Source organism: Podarcis erhardii, assembly GCF_964252035.2.
Source record: "Podarcis erhardii genome assembly, chromosome: 6".
Classification (NCBI taxonomy): Eukaryota; Metazoa; Chordata; class Lepidosauria; order Squamata; family Lacertidae; genus Podarcis; species Podarcis erhardii.
In genome coordinates this window covers 96,887,508-96,904,359 of record NC_138510.1, presented here as the reverse complement: position 1 = coordinate 96,904,359, position 16,852 = coordinate 96,887,508, and the positions used below count along the sequence as shown (strand labels likewise).

Here is a 16,852-nt window from a genome sequence, read left to right as displayed (position 1 = left end):
AAAGCAGCTAAAAACAGCTTCTGTATGAGGACTGTGTATGTGTCTTCCACCTCCGTTCTCCAGCAACAGAGGGATTTGTTTTCATGGCAGTGGGTGGGTGTTCTAACCATTGTGAATGTTGCTTCTGAATGTTATTCTCAGGGCATGTGCACATTAGAAGCTGAAAATGCAGCCAGGTCATTCCCCCCTGATGTGTTTCAAATCTCCTTTTACATTGCTGGGCACACTATTACCTGATTTGCTTCCTGTACCTGCAACCTCTCCAACTGCTAGTCAATGAAGCCATCATCTGTGCATGCCCAACAGATATCTAAAATGTGCACATCTCAGCTTATATTCATTGGGCCACCTGTGCACATCCCTGTTCAACAACTAGTTTTACTGGAGAACCATGTTAGCGTTGGGTTGGATGGTGGCAGGCTGGGTTCTAACAAGGGCTGGTGACACATCCCATGGACACCACTCCTCACAATGTATCCCCTTGGTTCTGGGGATAGGCTGGTGATTGAACTCATGAAGCAAGATTTAAGCCAAAGGCTGTCAATTGCTGATCCCTGGTGTACAGTGTGGACAGCAGCAGAGCATATGCCCACGCTGCCCAGGGTGGGTGCGCTCCTGAGGGGTGCGGGGCATGGAGGGTGCCCTCCCAGGCGCAGGATAACTGCTCGGGTGCATGGAGTGGCATGTGCCCTGCAGCTGGGAGTGGAGCGAGCCGCCCACAGGGGCGGAGTGAGCCGCTGATGGCGGACATTCGTCATGCTGTAAGCCTCCCCCAAGCTGTCAAAACGAAGGGGGAAGGGGGGAATACTGCCAGCAAAGCGGTGCAGCTCCCCCCTTCCCCCGATGGTAGGCTTGAGAGTCACGGGTGGGCTGGTGGTGCGCCAAATGTCACCCCCCCCCAGCGAAGACACCTGGGGTGGTGCACCCCCCTTTCCTCTGCCCCTGAGTGTGGCATAAGCCAACAGCAGGTCTTGCCACCCAAGGAACTTTGTTTTGAACCGCAGGTCCAACCACTCCCATGAACCTCCCTTTGGGCAAGTGGATCAGGACAGTTCTCACTGCAAAATTAGGAATAGGCAGTGCTTTTTTCTGGAGGTACTCGAGGGTATGCAGTACTGACACCTTTTTTTCTAGAAGAAAAGCCCTGGAGATAGGAGAAGCAAGGAGTGACTAATGAAATCATAATTATCTAAAAGGGAATGCAAATTTGTCCAGCTTACCGTTTTGAATTGGATGGAAGCTGGTTTGAAGGAAAGTGCATCAACCAACAGCCTTTCTCAAGGAACTACAGGATAGATATGGACCATGGGTAGGCAAACTAAGGCACGGGGGCCGGATCCGGCCCAATCGCCTTCTAAATCCGACCCACAGATGGTCCGGGAATCAGCATGTTTTTACATGAGTAGAATGTGTGCTTTTATTTAAAATGCATCTCTGGGTTATTTGTGGGGCATAGGAATTCTTCTTTTTCCCCTCCAAAATATAGTCTGGCCCCCAACAAGGTCTGAGGGACAGTGGACCAGCCCCCTGCTGAAAAAGTTTGCTGACCCCTGATAGGGTCTCTGGCTAACACCATGTGTATTCAACTTCAGACCCCAGTGGTGCGAGTGGGAGTAAATACTAATGTATATGCCAGCTCACTTTCATCATGCCTTTTGAGCCAGGCTCAGGGCCAAACTACATATGACAGTAAATGTGTCATTGCCTTTAGCCTGTCAGCAAACAGTATCAGCTGGGAGTAGGGCCTAGTAATTAAGGAATCACAGCAGTTCTGGAGGAGGAGTTTAACCCTCCCCTCCCCTTCTGCAATCCTGATGAACGTTGCTCATCCAGAGCTGCTATTGGCATTGAGAGAGAATCTTTGATTAGTGCAGATGGGCTATTTCCTCTCAATGCAAATAGCAGCCTCAGAAGAAGGGGCAGAGAGGGGAAGAGCAGGTTATACACTTGTTACAATAAGTACAACCCCACCCCACTCTGGATGTCGGTGCTATTTGCATTTTTTTTTTATGTGGAAATTAAATCACAGTCATGTGCAGTTGGAACCTTAAACTCCTATTCCCCTGAGGGGAGGATTGAAAACAGAATGTATATAAACTGAAGCTGCAAAATTTGAATAAAACTTATTGCTTAGTCCTGCTAGTCATGCGGAAGTGCACGACATGGGTCACACACAATCAGAGTTTCTTGCAAAAATAGAAACCTGATCCTTTCTAGACGTAATGTTGCCCTGTCCCTTGACCTCTCCTTGTAAAGAGGTGTTGCATGTTAGTGTGACACACCAATTCAGTTTTACATCAAAAGTGTCAATGAGGATGGCACGGGGAGTGAATCATTCTGCCATAAAGCATTACTAACGAAACAATGCAGAACAGATATCTAGCACATTAAAAAGCTCTCTAATAACTAAGGATGGATTGATATATTGAAGGGAGAGTAATGGGAAAGGGATAGCATGACTCTCCAGATAATCTCTGCTTGCAGCACAACCTTTTGCATTTTTATTCAGTGTAGGTGTTGGATCTGGGAACAAAGCAGCATTCTTCTTAACTATAAAATAATCAATAACATCATAGGGTTTAGCAGAGTAGATCTCTCTCAAACTCTTTCATGCTTTCTCTTTTCACTGATGGCTCTTATATAAGGCATTCAGAACACAGCTTCTAAGAATCATTAGTGGTTTCTTTTAAAAGTAAGCAGATAAGTAAGCAAGAAAGAAATTGATGTGCTTATGACTAGAGATGCAAAGTTTCATGCTAAGCCTGTGAGCTTAGTCTATTCAGTCTATGGGCTGCATCATGCGTGACTCCTGTTAGCTTAGTTTTGTTCAGCGCGGCTCATGTTTGTCCATGTTGCTTTATGACAAAAAACAAACAGTAAGAAGCACTGGAGTACTGTGTCCAGTTCTGGGCACCACAGTTCAAGAAGGACACTGACAAACTGGAACGGGTCCAGAGGAGGGCAACCAAAATGGTCAAAGGCCTGGAAACGATGCCTTATGAGGAACGGCTAAGGGAGCTGGGCATGTTTAGCCTGGAGAAGAGGAGGTTAAGGGGTGATATGATAGCCATGTTCAAATATATAAAAGGATGTCACATAGAGGAGGGAGAAAGGTTGTTTTCTGCTGCTCCAGAGAAGCAGACACGGAGCAATGGATCCAAACTACAAGAAAGAAGATTCCACCTAAACATTAGGAAGAACTTCCTGACAGTAAGAGCTGTTTGACAGTGGAATTTGCTGCCAAGGAGTGTGGTGGAGTCTCCTTCTTTGGAGGTCTTTAAGCAGAGGCTTGACAACCATATGTCAGGAGTGCTCTGATGGTGTTTCCTGCTTGGCAGGGGGTTGGACTCGATGGCCCTTGTGGTCTCTTCCAACTCTATGATTCTATGATTCTATGATTCGATGATTCGATGATTCTAATGGGCAGGGGCTATGCAAAACAATTGATGCCTTTTGTAAATACCTATTTATTTAAACATATGCAAACTGAGGATGGGGGAACCAGAAAGCATCACAGACAGACCATGGGATGTAAAACAACACCAGTCTTCCAAAGCAGATATTCAAAGCTTTCTCTGCACACTCCACCACTACCAAAATATCCTGGAGATTTAGAAACATTATATGATCATTAGCAGGCAGTCAGGTGAAAAGATGGTCTTTTAGTCATTACAATATCACTCCTGAGTTGTGTGTGAGTGTGTGCTGCCTAGGTAGTTTTAGGCGAGCAGGAAAGAGAGTTCAGTATGTGAGGAGGGCATGTGCTTTTAATAGAGAATTGTAGTAGCTGTGACTTCTATCACAAGTCATATCCAGGCTGGCTGACCCAAGACATATTGGCACCTTAGAGGAACCAAAAAATGACACCCCCTTCCCTGCCGGAAAAGAAGGAGTGAGTTAATATCTGCTGCAGGAACAACAGGGGAATAAAGATCTGCATTGGGGTTCTGCCACCCAAGGCAGTCACCTCTCCTTCCCTCATGGGTGGGCCGGCCATGGGCCACATTCCCACCGTACACTTAAAGCACATGGCTTCCCCAGTGTATTTCCATTGTCACACCTGCCAGAAATACTAACTTAGCAGCACATTTTCATTATGATTGTTAACTCGTTAAATTTACAAAATGCTAATTTGTTATTGTCTTTATAATTCCTTCATGATAGAGGTCACAGTTCCACCTGTTCTATTAGGGATGCACATAAATATCTGTGATTTTCTTTTTCAGGAGTGATTATTTAAAAACATGTTCATAGTTTTAGATGGTTAGAGATTGTTTCTTCTTTTCTCTCTCTCCTACATTTCCACGTGAGTTTGTAATTGCTTTTTTAAAAAGCTCCTCATGAAAATTCATCAGCATTTTAGTACAAATTTCTCCTAATATATTCACATTTGTAGGCAATTTTGCCTAATCACATTTTTGAAAAGCACTTCCTCCTAATATACTACATTTTTGTATGTTATTTTTGCTAATACATGTATTTTTGTACACACTGCTTGATTAGAGAACTGCAGTGGAAAACCTGAGAAGTGAGATTTTTGAAGGATTGCTGTGTTCCCATATTGTTTCAGAAAGTGTGACTTGGATAGCTTTGTCTTGGAATGTGAACTGAATTGAAACCCCCCACCCCCCATGCCTACATACAACACAAGCCTGCCACCTTCTGTGCAGGGCAAGAAATTGCACTAGTGACAATTTGTGTGACATTTATTGCCTCAGAAATTATGCACAGTGTGCGGTGCAGTCCCTACACGGAGGCTCATCTTCAGACTTTACATTCCTTGCGGGGTGAGGGAGCCAGACCAGTTCCCCCACCTTGTGAAGGACACATTGCCTAGAATGAGGCCTGAATATTCTCTGCTACCTGCGCATTCTATTTCTGCACACGGAAATAGAAGTAGCAGCTGCCATAAAGTATAGCAGGACCTGGGTTTGACTCATGATGGAGTGGGAAATTCTGAAGGGGAGGCATCTGTACATATTCTCAACTCCCTCAAGTTCTGATTAACCTCCATCACAAGTTCAAACTGCTTCTACCATATCTAGAGTCTGCCTTCACCCTCACAATCCCATTCCATGTGCCTTTTTTTTTTAAAAAAGTTATTTTTAATGTTTTCAAGTGAACATCAGATAAACCACTACAAATAAACGCACATAAACTATTCTTAGTATGTCGAGTAGAGCTGTAGCAATTATCACATACATTCCTTACAGAAAAGGGTCTCGGTTATAAGAATATATTCTCACTAATTACCCATTAACCACATAGCCTCGCCCCAAAGCAGCCTGCAACACCTGCGTATGATATCTTTCACTATTCCTGTTTATATACCTAATAAATGGGAACCAGAATTTGGCAAGCTGATCATGGCTCAACTTAGAAGAGGGCGATATCCCAAACTCTGTTCATCTACTTCTCTCTTTCAGAGGCCTTCTCTGCCTTCATCTACTGTACCTTCATATGGTAGTAGCTGTCACTTTGTTCAGGAACCTTACCTATCAGCACTGACCTTCTGCTTGAAGAAGCTTTCGAGCAACCCCAGGACGACCAAAGACACAGTGTGAAAACCATGGTGCTAACATGCTGACCAGCTTGCATGGGTGCCGGCCAGAAGGCTGAATTCCCTCACTGGAAACATTCCAGGAGCCACATGTTAGTGGTGGGTGAGGCCAGAGGCAAAAGGGCTGGCTCACCCATGAGACAGGCTGAAGCACCTGCCTTGGGTGGCAGGATCTACAAGGCAGTGCCCTCATGGGCATCCTGCTGGGCCTAGCTGCTGCTGGGGTCACATGTTGCAACTGCTTCATCCGGTGAGATTTCGTGAGAGTTCTATGAGATTCCACCGGAAGCCATCACCACACAATCCTGGCAAGCAAGGCTTTGATGAGGATGACAGGGAAGCAACACCTTCCCATTTTGCCTCAGGTGGCAAAATGGCCCACTCCACCTCTGGTTGTGGCCCAAGGAGAGTCGTGAAGATGAGATAGGAGAGGGGGCCACATTCAGCCTCAGGACCTGAGATTTTCCTTTACACTAGGCTATAGACCATTTGAAATTCATGTGCAAGCACTATGTGACTGCTGAGTAGTCTCATTACAACTACATTTCTTACAAGGAGCACTGCACTGTAAGTTAAGATATTCCAATCACTGTACTACTTCTAATTACAAAGGTTAGTAAATCACCCAGAGTTGAGAATTATGCAACATAATAATAATAAAAACAAATAACTAATAGGCAGTGGGGAGTTAACAATCTTGTTCTTGACACAGCATGGGCAAGCTCTATTTTGAGACACCAGAATGCAAGTCAGCATTTTGGCTTCCCAAGAGACACAGGAGGCGTTTGGAATTGTTTGAAATTGATGTTTCTTCAGAAAGCAGCAGCTTTATGACTTAATCAATAGAAGCGTACCAGCCATCATTTGAGCATCTCGGAGATGGATGCCTGGTTTCAGGAAACACATTTACTTAGCAATCCTGTTCAATGGCAAATAGGCCCAGTGGGCACACAATGCAATTACTTGAAGGGCTAGGCCACTGATGGCTTTGCTTGCCAAGTCCCAGGGTTTGTACCACAGAGCCAGTGTAAATTTACCTCAGCCCTGTGCAAGGTCGACTCTCAGGCCCAGCATGCCCTCTGGCCTGAAGTCCCCTTATGCCCAGAGGAACACTCAGTAGACGTGTTTTGAGGAGCGACTGTTCCTCCAGGCCAGAGGAGGTTGCTCTGATATGTTCCTTGGATTTGGAGTACATCTTCCCAGTACAGTCCCCCCATTACCCCCATGCCATAGGAGCCAATGGCTGCAATGTCAGACAGTGGCCTTTTAAAATAATGGCTAGATCCCCAGAAGTAGGCAAATTTAATCACAAGGCATCATAAGGCTGCAGAAGGCCACTGACCTCTGCAGAGACAGCTCTGCTTTGGTCGAGGGAAATGCTTCATGCTGAACCTTACAAGCTGCTCTGTCCAAAGTGTTGATAAGACTCTGCCTTGCTGAACCTGATGAAACCTTGTTTGTAAATGCCTCTGCAACTGGCTGCTGCTTTTCCTTATGGTCCTAGAGGCTTTGCAACTCAGATGGAGGAGTCTGGAAGGAGCTCAGATGCAGAGCCTGGCAGCAGGGGCTGTGAAGGGGGCACCAGCTGGTGAGTGTGTGTGTTGTAAAGAGATTTCAAAATTCTCAGTGACTGATCTCCAGTGCATGATTATTGTTAAGTTGTGGGTGAACATATCAGACGACACAGCAATTCTTCAAACAGCTCTTGTTTATTCAGAGGCAGAACAGAACTGAACTGAAGGGCTCAGTCAGCCTGCTTATACAGAGCTCCAGTACAACAGTTACTGTAGCAACTTTCTAAAACTATCCAATCACTGAACGTCACTTTCGATCCTTCATTTGCATAACTATCTACAGTATTCCCCTGCTGGCCCAGGGTGAGAACTTCAATACATAACAATTATTTTCCTCTTACACACCCATATCAGCCCATAAACCCCTGCATGTGCCTCAGTCGCTCTAGGAGTGAGAATGGAGAAAATGTGTCACTGGACAGTTAGAATGCAGAAGGAAGGCTTGGGATGGGCTCTGGCGCTTCTCGCTCTGCATCTTGAGATTTAATTCCTTTCCCTGGAGACTCCAAGAGGGAGGCTAAAACCAGCTGTGAGTCAAACCCCCAACCTTTGTAATCACTATTCCTTTGGATTTAACAGTTGTGCAAGAGACAGAAAATCCACAACTGAGATTTTTCTTACCTCAAAATCACCACCCTCAGCACATCAGTCCCAGCCGGCATGCATTTGGGCTGGGAGGTGGATCTGAGGACTCAGTAAATGCACTTCTTGCAATTAGACTTCCTAGAGTACCAGTCTCACATAGATTGGTGGTTGCAAGAATTATATGGCGTCTTTTTTTGCAAATCTTTGCAGCTGCGCCGAGTCCCACAAAACACAAATAGCCAAATAAAGCGGGCATGTTATAAAATGTTTGATGTGTAACCTGCAAACCATGATCTATAGACTACAGAATGTTTGTTAGGGGATTAAACAGTTATCTCAAGTTGGTTCATTGCATGCATAAATGTGTACACACCTAATTTAACCACCACTCTTCATCTTGCAAAAGCAATGACCTTGCTCTGAAGCCTGCAAAAAGTTTATTGGCGAGAATGAAGTATATACATGCGCTGCATATACTGAGCCGTACATTTTACTTCACTGTAAACATTTAACAGTCCTTTAAGATGAACAGTGAGAAACACAGCCTATGCCAGAAATAAAAAATGATACGCTCTATAAATGCTTGGAGTGACTACAGGCAAGGGGGGTTAAAGAGACAAATTGTGCCGGTGTAGTTTTCTCACCCCCATGACATGACAGTCTGCATCTACCAAAACTCCACCTCCTGCAAAGATAAAGGACCCTACACTTCATTGCATTTCATCACTCAGTGGGTGCTATAGGGAGAATTTTGACTGTTTTGCTCAGTTATGGCCATTGCCACTGGCACCACAGACAGGGAAAGGCAATTCAGAAATACTGTGAGAAATATGCAAGGACACTAATACAGTGCTTTTCCTGCTACAAGCTGAAAGCACTGCGCCTCACAGTAATTCTTGCTGCAGCCATGTCGCCACTATTATGATCCCATATATATTGCAGATGGGGGTGAGGGTTAGAAACAATGAGAAGCTTGCCTAAGGCCATCCAGAGAGTTCATGGCTAAGCTGATATTTGTCCTGGGAGATTTCCCAGATCACAGTTCAGCACTTATAACCACTGTGTCATACCAGCTCTATTAATTTTTCAGAGAGAGAGAGAGAAACAGATCTTTGTACAACTGTGAATGGGTCAGAAGCTATATGCCTGTCATACTGTATCTATGATTGAAAAAAGTATATACTGTAGCTTTCTGGGCTGGTATCATGACATTTTCTGCTAAGACCTGCGCCTAGAAAGTGTGGAGTGAGTGGAAAACCTCTCAGACCCATACTTTCTAGGCATTGGACAAGCTGATGTGTGGACGAGCCCCTGGTCCAGGCTGCTGCGCATCAATGCATCTGCCATAGCACCCTTCATCTTATTTAGGCCACTGGTCCCATCACCTCCTGGCAAATAGAAGGGGAAGAAATGGAGGCATGGGCTCCATGATCACTGCAGATGGTGACAGCAGTCACGAAATTAAAAAACGCCTGCTTCTTGGGAGAAAAGCAATGACAAACTTAACAGCATCTTAAAAAGCAGAGACATCACCTTGCCAACAAAGGTCCAAATAGTTAAAAGTATGGTTTTCCCAGTAGTGATGTATGGAAGTGAGAGCTGGACCATAAAGAAGGCTGATCGCTGAAGAATTGATGCTTTTGAATTATGGTGCTGGAGGAGACTCTTGAGAGTCCCATGGACTGCAAGAAGATCAAACCTCTCCATTCTGAAGGAAATCAGCCTTGAGTGCTCACTGAAAGGACAGATCCTGAAGCTGAGGCTCCAATACATTGACCACCTTATGAGAAGAGACCCTGATGTTGGGAAAGATGGAGGGCACAAGGAGAAGGGGACAACAGAGGACGAGATGGTTGGACAGTGTTCTCGAAGATACAAACATGAGTTTGACCAAACTGCGGGAGGCAGTGGAAGACAGGAGTGCCTGGTGTACTCTGGTCCATGGGGTCACGAAGAGTCAGACACGACTAAACGACTAAACAACAACAACAAAATGTGTAATGACATTTATATCCCACTTTTCCTCCAAGGAGCTCAAGGTGGCATACATGGTTCCCCCCTCCCCATTTTATCTCCACAACAGCCCTTCAAAGGTGAGGCTGAGGGTTGTAAATTAGACTGAGAAACTGATTGGTCAAAAGCCACCCAGTGAGCTTCATGGCTGAGGGAGGGTTTGAACCCAGGTCTCCCAGGTCCTAGCTGCCAGATAAACAGAACATAGACTCATAGAACTGCAGAGCTGGAAGGGATCCTAACAAGCCAAGGGTCTTATCCTGGCTGCTTTTATTTTGAAGAAGCAGCATGTGCTGAACCCCATGCCAGGTTTCTGCTGACAGTTGCTCCCCACCTGCCTTCATTTTGTTCCCATGGATCCTGTTTTCACCATAAGCAGCACTTTGGGGGTCAAAAAACAACAAGGAGAGAAGGATTTGCAGCAGAAAACTGGCTAGGTTCCCAATCCTTGTTGGGAACAAGTTCTGGGCGGGTTCTTTCCAAAGCATCTTTTTTCTCAAAAATAAAAGCAGCCTGACTAAGCATGCTCCTTTAAAGACATAAAGCCACAAGTAGTTCAGGCGCGGTTGCCAGTAAGACGAAGATTTTAAATTGCAATAAAGCACTGGAAATTTAGAACATTAATTGTGCATTTATGGAAAAGAGTGATTGCTTCAGAGCCACAGGGTTCCAAATTCTGCAGCAGACTGACACTGGATTGCTGCGTGCAACATAAAATTCTCCATACAAAGGATAGCAGAGGACAAATTGCCCTGCTAATTGAAGTCTGAAGTTTTGCTCATGCTAATTACAATGCAGGCAGAGCCAGGTGACTCTGAGGATAATGATATAATATCAGTTCTTAGCACTTGTCCCTCTCCTTCTGTTTCCACAGCTCAGAACTAATTAATGTTCTTTATGCTTTTGGGGAGCTACAGAAGTTCGGCCATTAAAAATGACCTGCTGGAGTAAGAGCAGGTTGGGGTCTCATTTTCCTGTCTCACAGAAAAAAACTAAAACAGGTTTTGTAAAATGTTTCCTTCCAACATACTGTGGTTTTTGAATATGCTGATTCCAAAGGCTTCTGAACTGCATATTAGCAGAAAAACCATTATCCAAGAGCCAGTCCTTATGTAGCCAAAACAGCACAAGAGGAATCTGGCTTGGGGGAACCCAAGTCCAGAAAACCTTTTGGGCAGGGGCTAAAATGAGGAGACTCAATAGAGCGCAGGTGTGCCAGCTCCAGGGAGGCAAGCCCTTTTGGGGGGCCTTGTAATTTGGGGGTGGGGGCTGCCCCCCATGTCCAAAAATCATAGAGGTGAAGGATAGAGCTGACCATGGCACTGCTCCAGTGGCCGGCTCCTCCTCCTGTTGCTGTGGAGGGGAAGGAGAGTTGAAGCAGCCTTCCACTGGTGGTGGCACAAAGAGGAGAAGGAGGAGCTGCCAGCCACTGGAGCCACTCAACTCCACCCCCGACTCCTGATGTCTTGATATCACATGTGTGATGTTGGGACATTCATGCATGCAACTTTGTCCCCAGTCCCATCACCCTTGCAAGCTGGCACCTCTGCATACCCTCCAAAATAGAGAAGATCCATTTGGGGTGCCTAATTTTGGCCTCACACAGAGCACCATATTATGAAAGCTTACCAAAGTCCGCCCTGAGACATGTCACTGAGCTAACATACTGTATTTATGAATCTTAGAAGGTGACCTCCTTGGGGCAGGGAACTGTTATTTTGTAAACCAATACACACTACATACTACAATACAATACAATACATACTACATATATACAAACCTACATAAAGCTGCTGGTTCATGGCAGAAACTTACGCCTGGGCCAAATGCCTCATCTGTTTATTGGATGGTCTATCCACAAGCATCTTTCCAACTCAGCAGAATTCGTTGCCATCGACAGAAGAGGGGGAAACCCCGTCTTAGTGCCTGTGGCTTGTTAGCTGCCAGAGTGTAAAAGGCCCTGCCTGGGACTGGGAGAGGTTCAGTAAGTTCTGTCCTCTGAAAGGCCATGCAATTAATATCAAGACCTTTGTGCGAATGGCATGTCTAAGGAGTGAGTGGTCGGGCCGCGTTCGTTTGAGGAGGAAGGAAGCATTTGTTTACGCTTGGTATCTTTCTGCTGCAGGAAATTAGCATGACGTGAATCTTGCTTTTGGAAGGGATATATCTTCGGGTCCAGGCTGTAAAATAAATGTCAGGGTAGATGGCTCTGAAAAATAAAAAAATAAAATACAAATGCCTGCAGAATAAATATCAACTCGGCTGAATACAGATGAAGTGCTTCCCTTGAGCAAATCCCAAAAGTGCTAAAATGACAAGGGGGGAAATGGAAAATGCTGGAGGGGGGAGGGCTGCTGTGTGCAGAGTTAAGGGAAAGCAGACCCAGCACTGCACAAAATGGGTGTGTTGACATAAAATAGGTGTGTGGTGCAGCAGCTTGATTGTTTTGCGTAGACCATGGAAATTCAGGCTCAAATTGGTGCTGAGCCTCGAAGCCCTGGCCACTCTCTGTTAGCCTAACCTGCCTCAAAGGGTTGTTGTGAGAAAAAAGTGGGGGCTATGCACATCCTGAGCTCCTGGAAGAGGAAGTGGGTGGGGCAAAAATGATAATCTGTGCATAAAAATAAAAGCACTGTAGGACTGGTTCCCACCAGTGAGAGAAACAAGCACATTCCCAAACTGCATCAAAAAGAAGAGTTAACTCCATGGGCTGAAGATTTTAATTCAGTTTCAGAATACCTGCTGTCATGCTCACAGTAAATAGAAGCAAAACAAAGCAGGAGCTGGCAAGGTTAAAGAGCCTCACTCCTTTTACTACCTCCTACTTAATAGCAAAATTGCTATTATTGTGGCAACTGGGGTCTGTGAGGAAGAAGAGATTTTCTATTCAAGCGCTCTCTCTCTCTCTCTCTCTCTCTCTCTCTCTCTCTCTCTCTCTCTCTCTCTCTCTCTGGCTGGGTCTCATACCCAGAGGTTGCATTAATTTTTACTCCACAGATGTGTATGACAACCATTCCCTTATACAGAAGCAAGTAAATTCTTCTCACCATTAGGGTGAAGTCAAAGTTTTCTTTTTGGTGGTTCCAGCCATTAAGGTTGCTCCTATGGACATACCCCTCCATGCTGGGTTTCATTTCTTGATCACACTAACATGTGACAGAATTCTGTTACTACACACACACACACAAACACAGTATTCTTCCGTCAAATCCCTGTCACAGGTTAGGTGACAGAGGCAGTCCTTTGACTTCCATGCTACCTCTTTGACAGATGTCATTTCCTAAGGGTATTAACTGCCAGAGAATGACATATGACTCTGTTGCCAAGAGGCTTCAGCCCTTATCTGCTGGGTGGAGTCTTTGAGTTGAGACGCAGAGACCTAGGCAGCTTTGATGGCACCCTCATAGGATCAGCTTGTCCCAGCATCAGCAGAAGACAGGCTGTTCCTGAGACCTTGTGTTGTTCTCTCTTGGTTCCTGTCTTCTTGGAACAAGCCCACAAGGCAAACTAACAACAAGCCAGGCTGGACCGACAGAGGGAGATGATAATGTAAGAAAAAGCAGCTTCAGGTCATGGAGCAATGCAGATCACTAGCCTACTCCTGGGCTACAAACATGACTATCCCAAGGGCATAAAACCATAGGGCAAGACGTGACCTGAAATCTGTTGCTGTGCTCTGAAGTTAAGGCACACACCAGCCTACTTGTGTTGTGTCTCATCTGGAAAGCTGGAACAAAGAAGCCTCCCATCCCTCAGTAGTGCAAGACTCGTTCAGAAATTGTATACTTAAATAAATAAATGCAGTATATAGACAATTAGGGATATTAGTTCCCAGCATTCTGCCTCTCTGTAACATGACAGCTGTGTCAAGCAAGGAAGTAGTGTTGAGGGAATGGACAAAAGAAACAAGGCATTAGATACTGGCAACCCCCAATTTGTGTGGAAGTTGCATTCTGGGTCATTGCACGCTTACATAAAATTGTGTGCTACTGAAACACCACATTCTGCCCCTGCCCCCACCCCGCCCCTTAGTGATGCATTTTGTTATGTTTCCGGGTCACTTCTAGGTTCGGTACTGTGTGTGCGTGCGTGATTGCACACATATTGGTCGCACCTAAAATGGGGGTTTCCTGGACACCCTTCTCCTTTCTCCAAAACCAATTAATGGGATGGTGAAGGAAGCACACATGTGGACAACCCTGCTTGATTTAGGGCATCACTTTGCCTGGAAAGGTTGAAGGCAGCGTATCAGATACAGTCTGCTTCCAACTTTCCAGGCCATCTGCCATCTAAATTGAGAGACTATACCACTCAGAGGCCTCAGTAAAGCCCCTGGCTTATCCACAGGACACATGCACCCAGATCCTCTTGTGAAGGTATTCTACAACAATAGAAGCAATGAAATTACATGGAGTTTTGCACCCCAGCTGCGTCACTTGTCCAGAGGACATGATTCTCTTTGCCTGCTTCGTCATCGGCCCAGGATTAAGGATGGGCTGCGTTTGCAAAGCAATCGATCAAAATGCATTGCATACATTAGCCATAGGTCATTGCAATCAACAGAGGAGAAAGGAACATGCATCAAGGAAATGAGATGCAGCTATCATTCCAGTCTTGCTGCTGTCACAGCAACTGGAAGAAGCTTGTGGGTGAAGGCATGGTCCTACCTATTAAGAAGACACTTGAGTTCCTGGTGAAAAGGCCAAGAGCAGAGATGGAACAATGATGTGGCAGGTGGACATTGCAATTCTGCTGCTATGGATTATTATCCCGAACCCACCTTCTGTATCAATGTATGTGGGACTAATTAAGAGGGCTAGGACAGCAGTCAGGGAGAGAAACTTGGTGACATGGAGAAAAGGCACAGGTTAAGGGGACAGATGTCAGGAAGTGATTCAGCACAGAAAATACAGAAAGAGAGCAGGTGGATAAGAGAGAGCTAGGAGTTAAAGAAGCTTGATTAAATAAAGTTCTTTGTTTTATAGTACTTCTGCCTGATCCTTGGTGACAACTGGCTGCACTTGAAACACCTTCTTCTTGATTAGTCTTAGTTGCTTTCCCTCAGAAAACTTTACAAGCACCTGGGTGTGTCTGTTCTTGCGCAAAGTAACCAGAAGTTTAAGGATGGGGATATGCATTTGAAAGTCATGGGCAAATCTGTATTTACATACATGCTCCCAAGCATATCCCATTTATGCCTGCGGTTCCAAATCAAGGATGTCAGAGACCCTCTGCAAAATTCCCACGGGACATAAAGTAGAAAAGTCCATGAGTAGGCCTTCCTATAGCAATAGTCTACATAAAATGGGAACATAAATGGGAACACTGTTGACATGAGCCAACAGTGTGACGCGGCAGCTAAAAAAGCCAATGCAATTCTGGGCTGCATCAATAGGAGTATAGCATCTAGATCAAGGGAAGTAATAGTGCCACTGTATTCTGCTCTGGTCAGACCTCACCTGGAGTACTGTGTCCAGTTCTGGGCACCACAGTTCAAGAAGGACACTGACAAACTGGAACATGTCCAGAGGAGGGCAACCAAAATGGTCAAAGGCCTGGAAACGATGCCTTATGAGGAACGGCTAAGGGAGCTGGGCATGTTTAGCCTGGAGAAGAGGAGGTTAAGGGGTGATATGATAGCCATGTTCACATATATAAAAGGATGTCACATAAAGGAGAGAGAAATGTTGTTTTCTGCTGCTCCAGAGAAGCGGACACGGAGCAATGGATCCAAACTACAAGAAAGAAGATTCCACCTAAACATTAGGAAGAACTTCCTGACAGTAAGAGCTGTTTGACAGTGGAATTTGCTGCCAAGGAGTGTGGTGGAGTCTCCTTCTTTGGAGGTCTTTAAGCAGAGGCTTGACAACCATATGTCAGGAGTGCTCTGATGGTGTTTCCTGGACTCGATGGCCCTTGTGGTCTATTCCAACTCTATGATTCTATGATTCTATAATGTAATATCTGTCCCTTTTGTGATATATAAGGAGCTATATTTATTATCTTTCACTGAGTCAGTGGACCAGTGATGTCAGACTCCGACTGACAATGTTCTCCCCATTATGGGCGCCATTGCAAGCTTTAGTAATGTCCATTACAACCTAAAGGAGGCACAGCTCAGTGGCAGAGCATGTGCCTTGCATGGAGTAGCGTAGCGTAGCTAGGCGGGGGTGGGGGTGGGGGTGGGGGCTGCACAGGGCATGGGGTGGGTCTGTAGGGCATCTCAGGGGTCTGTAAAGCGGCACAATGACTGTTTGGCATTTCGGGCACTGCAAGGGGGCACTGAAATCAGCAGGTGCAGAATTTTGACAGCTCCCCTTTTTTAAAAAAGCTCAAAACTTTGATTTCCTAAATAAAAGCTCAACAACTTTGGTCCACCCCAGGGCAGGGGTTGCATGTGGAAGGTTCCAGGATCACCCTCCATTTAAATACAATCTTTCATTTCCAAGCATTCTGCTGGAGAAATAGGAGAAAATGCAGCATCTCTATGTGTCAGAAATGTTGCTAAAAATGTGCCCTGGGAAAAAGATTCTGTGACCCCTGAAATGTGTTGGGCTTACAACAAATGCCATTTCGAAGCACCTACGGTTGCTCCTTTTCCATTGTTTGGCCTGTGAGTGGCACAACACCCTTTTTGTAGCTGGTTTTCATCATAGGGTAGCTTTCCATGCAAACTGAAAGGAGTTTGCATGGAAATGTGCTACCACCAGTGTATTTTAATACCATTTATGATTATTGCTTTTTTCCTTCTCATTTTCTTGTAATAACTAGTGGCAATAAGATACCTCCCTGAGGAATGATCACAAGGAGAAGGCAAATGTTCCCCACATGCTTCAACCTAAATGATGGTCCTGCTTCCCAGGTAGAGAGAATTGCTTAGCATTGTTGATTCCTTCTCCCAAGTCATTCCTTCTCCCAAGAGATTCTGGAAATTAGATTTCTGGCAGGGGGTAAGGGCGGCCAGGGATTTGTAACAGAATTCTTAGCACCCTTACCAAACTACAATTTCCAGGATAATTTGGGCGAAGCCGGGATAGTTGAACTGTTCTGAAAGCAATGTACATTTATGGTACAGACATGCCCTAAAGATTGCAATCCTGTGCACACATACTTAGGAGTA

At 45.3% G+C, this 16,852-nt stretch overlaps 1 protein-coding gene across 3 annotated transcripts in view; it reads right to left on the bottom strand.

Annotated features, from left to right (window-relative positions):
* Window positions 1-16,852, bottom strand: part of TNR (tenascin R) — a 381,470-nt gene that overhangs the window by 177,137 nt on the left and 187,481 nt on the right. Inside the window, exon 1 of one of the 3 annotated variants that reach the window (XM_081865106.1) lies at window positions 5,496-5,513. The exons of the other annotated variants lie outside the window; for them this stretch is intronic. The gene's annotated coding sequence lies outside the window, so the exon portion shown is untranslated. Of the gene's footprint in view, window positions 1-5,495; window positions 5,514-16,852 lie in introns of those variants that run through there. 3 annotated transcript variants of the gene reach the window in all.